Source organism: Chrysochloris asiatica, unplaced genomic scaffold, assembly GCF_000296735.1.
Source record: "Chrysochloris asiatica unplaced genomic scaffold, ChrAsi1.0 scaffold00544, whole genome shotgun sequence".
NCBI classification, from domain to species: domain Eukaryota; kingdom Metazoa; phylum Chordata; class Mammalia; order Afrosoricida; family Chrysochloridae; genus Chrysochloris; species Chrysochloris asiatica.
The window spans coordinates 593,679-601,815 of record NW_006409062.1 but is presented as its reverse complement, the minus strand read 5'-3'; positions in this window follow the sequence as shown (position 1 = coordinate 601,815).

Below are 8,137 nucleotides of genomic sequence, written 5' to 3'. Positions count from 1 at the left end.
CCGCCTCATAGCTACCCCAATTAGCATGGCGCCTCCTAAATGGACTATTTCCAGGAAAGTCCCGCCTACCCCTGTGAATAAAAAAGATGCCTTTTCCCCCCGCCCAAACCATTTTTAAACCTTGGCGAAGCCTTTGTTGGGAGGTGGTGGTGTGCCTGGGAGTCAGTTCCAACTCATAGTGACCCTGTATTGAGTTTTTGAGGCTGTAAATCTTTACAGGAGCAGAAAACTTCATCTTTCTCCTGCAGAGCGGCTGGTAGTTTCCAAACTGCTGACCTTGAGGTTAGCAGCCCAAGTCGTAACCACAAGGCTTCTAGAGAGAAGGTGGTTAAGTGTTGCATTAACCTCTCCCACTCTCCACTTGCAAGTCTCCTATAATCAACCTTTGCTCGTCTAGAAACCCTGTCTCACCTGACTATTCTTAATCAGCACACGGTATGAGCCCTCTCTTGTAAGATGAAGATACAACTAGCAATCCCTGTAACACTATGAATCATATGTATTGCCCAAAATAAACAACTCAGAGCACCATGAATAGATTGATTTGACCGAGATCAGCGGTTCGGGCCCACCAGCCACACCATAGAAGAAAGATGAAGGTCTTTCAGAGCCACTGTCAGAATCACCTACTCATACACAGCACTTAACAAGAACAATATGCAGGTTTAATTGTTATTGTTTAGTACCTTAGATTATGAATCATAGTGACCCTGTATAGGGTTTCCAAGGAGTGATTGGTGGATTTGAACCACCAACCTTGCAGTCCAGTGCTTATCCTACAGCGCCACACCAGGACTCCATAGATAACTTTAAAATTGGGCAGCATATCTTTACCAAGTGAATCAGTGCTCCGATTGAAGTTTTTGGGACATATATACTAGGTGTTCAGTAAATATTCATTGAGTAGATTCTCAGCAATGGATGAGCACTGGTGTGATACTTATGGATACCTGCCTCTTTAAATAGAATCCTGGAGTAGTGCTGTGGGCTAAAGCACTGAACCACAAGGTTGGTTTGAACCACAAGGTCAGCAGTTCAGACTCACCAGCCGCTCCTCAGAAACCCCACACCGGGTCGCTATGAGTCAGGACCAACTTGATGGCACTTAACAACAATAGCAACACCTCTTTAATATGTTCAAGAGCAAAGATGTCAGCTTGAGGACTAAGGTATGCTTGGCCCAAGCCATGGTATTTTCAATAACCTCATGCATGCAAAAGTTGAACAGTAAAATAAGGAAGACTGTAGAAGAATTGATGCATTTGCGCTATGGTGTTGCAGGAGAATATCTAAAGTGCCATGGACTTCCAAAAGAACAAACATCTGTGTTGGAAGAAGTGCAGCCAGAGTGCCCTTAGGAAGCCAGGATGGTCAGACTTCGTCTCTCATACTTCAGGCATATTATCAGAAGGGATCACTGGAGAAGGATACCATGTTTGGTAAAGTGGAAGGTCGGAGACAAAAAGGAAGACCCCCAATGAGATGGATTGGCCCAGTGGCAGCAGCGATGGGCTCAGATGTAGCAACAATTGTGAAGTTGGTCCAGGGCCCAACAGTGTTTCGTTGTTGTGCATAAGATCGCTATGAGTCAATACTGACTCTATAGCACCTAACAACAGTGTACTTTTTTATTATTTCTTCAGGAAATTTGAACAAAAAATTTTGATTGGTTGACAATTCTATCTTATAAAGAACAGTGTAAACATTATAAAGAATAGAAAAATAGAAATCTTGTTAAAACCAATGAATCATGGTTATAAGACCTCTGGAGTCTTAGAGACAGGACATGTTCATTCATTTTCTATTATTTTCTGAAAGAGTAAATTTCAAGGGTCTTTTCAGTGAGGCTAACCACCTAAATATAATTATGTGAAACTAGACAAGCTGCTTCTGAAGGTTAGTTGCAGTTTAAGGCAGAACTATCAACTTCTAAAATTATGTAATACAATCAGTATTGCTGTGGGCCGCCAAATTGGTTCTGACTCTTAGCAACCCTGAATAGGGTTTCTCTTCTGAAGCAACTGTACTATTATTGTTGTTGTTGTTGTTATGTGCTGTTGAGTCAGTTGCGACCCATAGCAACCCTGTATAGGATTTCCGAGGAGCAGCTGGTGGGTTTGACCCACCTACCTTACTGCTCAAACTGATGTTGTGGTCCAGCGCATCAACCTAAATCACTTGGTTTATGTAAGGCTGTGGTTTATAGCGGTGCCTTAACTCCATTTTGAGATGATTTAAGATCAACCTCCACCTGAATTCTTCCTATTAACCAGCACTGGTGTGGTGCTGTAGGATCAGCACTGGACTGCTAACTACAAGATCAGATAGTTCAAACCCACCAGGCTTCCTACAAAAGCCTACGGGATTGCTATGAGTTGAACCTACTCAACGGCACTTAACAACCTCAACAACATTAACTAACAATATGGCAGGTTTGTCTTCAAGGAAGAATGTGTTTCAAATTAGATAACATCAACTCCCAAGCCCCCTAAGGGAATTTGCCTGGGCAAATCCTTAGTGATCGACAGATGCAAGTCACCTGGAGGTTGGAGTGCCAGTAGATAGGACTCAAGGTTTCACAAGGAATCAAACCTTAGCTATCAAGTAGTCAAGTGGTCAAAGGGCCTCCAGGACTTACCCTGTAAACTTTTCTAATCTGCAATTGTGTACCTATCCCAGTCATGGTCCTCCTCCCTCTTCAGTAATCCTGCCTTCAACAGTGATTAGTTCTGCCACCCATCACTATTACCTTGTTTTCCATTGTCTATAATTAGCCCAATGACTGTGAATTCTTTGGGCACCATTATGACCTCATGCTGATGGTTTCCTTCATCCAGATGATTTCTCTTTGTCTTATCTTGTTTACAGCTTGATTAAGTCCTGGTGTGGCGCTGTGGATTAATGCGCCAGATTGCAAAACTGCTTGAACTGCAAGGTCAGCGGTTCAAGCTCACCAGCTGCTCCTTGGAAACCCTATGTTGTTGTTGTGATGTGCCGTGGAGTCGGTTCCGACTCATAGCGACCCTGTACAGGGTTTCCAAGGCTGTAAATCTTTACAGGAGCAGAAAGCCTCATCTTTCTCCTGCGGAACAGCTGGTAGTTTCGAACTGCTGACCTTGCGGTTCTCAGCCCGATTTGTAACCACGACGCTACCAGAGCCCCTTGGAAATCCTATACAGGGTCTCTATGGGTCGGAACCGACTCGATGGCACTTGACGACAACAACAACAACTGGACTGCAAGGAGTCCTGGTGTGGCGCTGTGGGTTAATGTGCCTTTTTAACTTCAAGGTTGGTGGTTCAAGCTGCTCCTCGGAAGCCCTCTACAGGGTCGTTATAGGTCAGAATCGACTCGACGGCCCTTAACAACAACAACAACAACTGGACTGCAAAGTTGGTTTGAACTGCAAAGTCAGCAGTACAAACTCACCTGCTGCTCCTTGGGAACTCTATACAGGATCACTATGGGTTGGAACTGAGTCAACAGAGCTTAACAACAACAACAACTGGACCACAAGGCCGGTTTGAACCACAAAGTCAGCGGTTCAAATCCACCAACCACTCCTTGGAAACCTTACACAGGTTCGCTATGAGTCAAAACCAATATGGTGGCACTTAACAACCAAAATGATATTAGAATGTTGGAATTAGGGGCCTTTTCTCCCATAGCACATTGCTGTCATTGTTGTGAGTTGGTTCTGATTCATAGAGGCCCTGTATAGGGTTTCTGAGGACTGGCTGGTGAGTTTCAACTGCTAACCTAGTGGTTAGAAGTCCAGTGTTTATCCTATAGTGTCACACCAGGATTCCATATAGCATATAGGTTTCTAATATTTACTAAGATAATCTTTAGTGTCATGGTAAAGAAAAATGTTTTCAAAACATTTAATTTCATGGTTTATCTTCTTTGGTGAAATGTCTGTTCACCCATTTTATTACTGGTTTGTTTCCTTCTTTATATTTTGGGTTGAGTTATAAGAGTTTTCTCTATAGTCCAGATACAAGGGTTTTGCAGATATGTGTATAGTCAATATTTTCTCCCAGTCTGTGGCATGCCTTTTCTTTTTCTTAACAGTGTCTTTCAAAAAGCACAGATTTGCTATTTTGAGCAAGTCCACTTTATCAATGTCTTCTTTTATAGTTCATACTTTTTGTATGCTGGCTAAGAAATCTTTGTCAGCTTTAAGGTTACAGTAATTCACTCCTGTGTTGTAAATTTGTAATAGTTTTAGCTGTCACTTTTAGGTTATGACCCATTTCAAGTTCATTTTCCCATATGCTTTGAGGGCAAGACTTCAGGCTTATTATGTTTCCTATGGATAATCAATTGTTACAGCACCACTTGATGAAAAGATTGTCACTTCCTTGTTTAGTTAGATAGACTCTTTTGTAAAAAACTGGTTGACTCTCCATTTTCCAATCTATTTCTGGACACGTTTATGTTACATTTATTTATATGCCAGCTCTTAGGTCATCAGTCCCACACTGTCTGGTGTGGCACTTTAGGATGAAGCACTGGACCGAAAGGTTGTTTTTAACCACAAAGTTGGTGGTTCAAATTCTCCAGTTGCTACTTGGAAACCCTATACAGGGTTGCTATGAGTCGGAAGCATCTCAAAGGCATTTAACAACAATAACATAGAGCCTTACCAAATCAAAACTAAACCAAACACATTATCATCTAGTCGATTCTAATTCATAGGGGTTCTATTTAAGGTTTCTGAGGCTGTAAATCTTTACAGGAGCAGAAAGCCTCATCTTTTTCCCTCAGAGGAGTTGGTGGATTTGAACTGCTGACCTTGAAGTAAGCAGTCCAGTGCTTATCCTAAGTGTCACCAGTCCCTAGGGAAGGACATCATGCTTAGTAAATGGCAGAGTCAGTGAGATAGAGAAAGACCTACAGTGGCAGCAACAGTGGACTCAAACATGACAATTGTGAGAATGATGTAAGACCAGGCAGTGTATTGTTCTGCTGTGCATAGTGTCCTTATGAGTCACAACCAACTCAACAACACTGAGCCACAACAACACAGAAGTCTTGTTAGTCCTCCAACTTAAAAAAAAAGTCTTGTCAAATCTAGGTCCTTTGCATTTTTATATAAATTTTAGGGTCAGTTTGTGAATTTCTTTAAAAATAAAATGTTAAACCCTGCTTTTTCTTTCTTATAAACCTCATAAGAATCACAGACTGTAGCAGAGTTATCAACTACGATCTATCTGCTTTTGGATAAATCTCATAAGATTTAAAGATGGACCTTCTCAATTCTGATAACCTTGCCAAAGAATTCAGATATAAATGGCTAAAAATGAATTAGAAATTAAATAACCCAATCAAATAAAACTGACAAAAAGTATATATCCTAGGACCATCAAGGGAGAAGAGCATGAGTGGAATGTAGGACCCTATCCAGGGAAGCAGTGACACCAGAGATGGAAGCAGAGATGATGAAATGGAGAGATAGAGCAGGAACAGGGGACCCTAGGACCATCAAGAGGGAAGGATATGAGAGGTGTGAGGGATCCTAACCAGAAAAGTGGTGACAACAGAGATGGTGGCAGAGGTGATGTCATAGAGAGACAGAACAGCAGAAGACTATAGGCCCATGGACTGAGAAAGACAATGCACCTGTATGCAAAAGGCTGGCTTGCCAAATGTGCCCTTTGCACATTTAAACAAACACATATAAGGTGGTATTTGTATAGCCAAAAAACCCCCAAACAAACAAGGTAATAGAGGTAAATACCATTTTGCTAATGGTGCATTGAGGGGATTGTAATCATTATAATTATTTATTGAATATAAAATTGATGATCTGCCCTGTAGGCCTTCATTCACTCAATATACAATAAAAGCTTTAAAAAAAAAAAAAGTATATAACTAACTTTTTAAAAAAATTAAAAATCATTCTGGGGCTCACAAAAATGACCATCTCCACCAAAAGAATCTAAATAAACAAAAACAAGTGATAGTAAATTGCAGAAGCTCCCCCTGGAGTCACACATACCCACAAAATTTCATTTAAGAAAATAAAATGCCAAAACATGCAAAACTGGTGAATAAAAATTAATTTTCCACTAGCTCATCCTATGGCAAATTTGCTTTTAATCCACTTATTTGAAATCCCTTAAGGACTAGCGGCTAATCATGACAAAACTGAGAAGAGTAAGTAGGAAAATGTCCCAAAGGCCACAGTATGACAGTGTTGGTCATTTAAAAATACAAATTGCTCTGTTGCTAATATCCTGACCAAATTCCTGGTCCTGTTACCTTTGGCATGCTTCTCCTTGCCAAGGAAATAATGGCCATTGGCTTTTAGTGAAGGAATTCTGGGCGGAATTTGAAAAGCCTGAGGTATAATGGAGCCCTTGTTAAGGATGGGGGTAGAACGACATAATAGAATTCTTATTCAGCCCATTTCTGCCAGGATTCTTCATCTAGAGCCAACATGCCAAGCTTAACCTTTGAAAAGGCAAGGACGGGCTATTTTGTTGGTTTTTTTTTTTTGCATTTTTAAAACTGACCCCTCATCCAAACCATTCTTGGTTTTTGACATCAGCTTCCCTTCCTACAGACAGCATGACTTGTGAGACAGGTGGATAAGAGGTATGGCTGTGAGTCAGAATCCATGTGCTGGCATCTGGTGGCTGGCACACATGAAAGCTAAATGGCTCTATTTTAGAAGAAGGCATTATTAATATAAAACAGTTTTTGGCACCTCTGGTTCCCTGGCTGAGATGAAAAAACAATGCCTTTGCTTTTTCTCTACTACACAACTGGGTTACCAACCTAAAAAGGTAGGGACTGACTCTGGTTCTCAGGGAATGGCTTGGCATCTAGCCTCTGGCCAACCAGGGCAGTTTCATGTGAATAAAATGTAAGCTCGTTTATAACAATGACCAACAACCTGCAGTCCAGACTCAGGATCAGAGCTAACAGACCACTAACCTTGCACACTGCCCAACTCCCAACTTCAACTGGTGATCTCTCTGCCCCTTAATTCACTTGGCCTGGAACTAAGGATGTTGTTGTCAGGTGCCATTGAGTGGGTACCGACTCATAGCACCCCTATGCACAACAGAATGAAACACTGCCCGGTCCTGGGCCAACCTCACAATTGCTACATTTGAGTTCACTGATGCTGCCACTATGCCAATCCATCTCATTGGGAGCTTCCTCTTTTTCTCCAGGCCTCCACTTTACCAAACATGATATCCTTCTCCAGTGATAGGTCCCTTCTAATAATGTGTCTGAAGTATGAAAGACGAAGTCTGGCCATCCTAAGCTTCCAAGGAACACTCTGGCTATACTTCTTCCAACACAGATCTATTGGTTCTTTTGGCAGTCCATGGTACTTTCAATATTCTCCTCCAACACCGTAAACTCAAATGCATCAATTCTTCTACAGTCTTTCTTATTCACTGTCCAGCTTTTGCATGCATATGAGGTTATTAAAAATATCATGGCTTGCATTAGGTGCACCTTAGTCCTCAAACTGACATGTTTGCTACTAAGGATTGACATATATTCTTATATGGCTGTTAACAAGGATTTCTAATCTGGGTTTGTGGTTAGGTATTAGGAGCAGCCCCACTCTCAAGAGAACAGACCTAGGGATTTTACTAGTAAACCCTTGAGCCAGTTGGTAGTGTTTGCCATCTTGCTAAGTTGGTACTTGGCAAAATGGTAAAAGAGATGGTATAGGAAGTAGATGGGATCTGGCCTGAGTCTCCTGCCCAGTTGTTGAGAAAGGAGACACCTCTGACCTTTGCTATACATTATTCAAATCAGATGATTTGAGATTAGAGAGATAGTGAGCAACTCACATAACCTCATCCCATGTTATTGGGTTTCACAATTTTGAAACACTCATTCCTCTAAAATAATTTCACTCTTGTCAGTAAGTAAAAATAATGAAATGATTTTATGCCAGTTTCTCCAACTGCTATGATACTGTAATGGAAACTTGCATGATAGGTTCCTGAACAGCCTGTTCAAGCTGGACTGCTGGCAGTGGGTACTTGGTGAGATCACCTCAGGGCAGAACTAAAGAGGCATAGAATGTAATAGATGTAATAGATTTCTCAATGAGTTTGCTACAAGAAGCACATAATGTATTGAAAATAATTTTACATGGGGA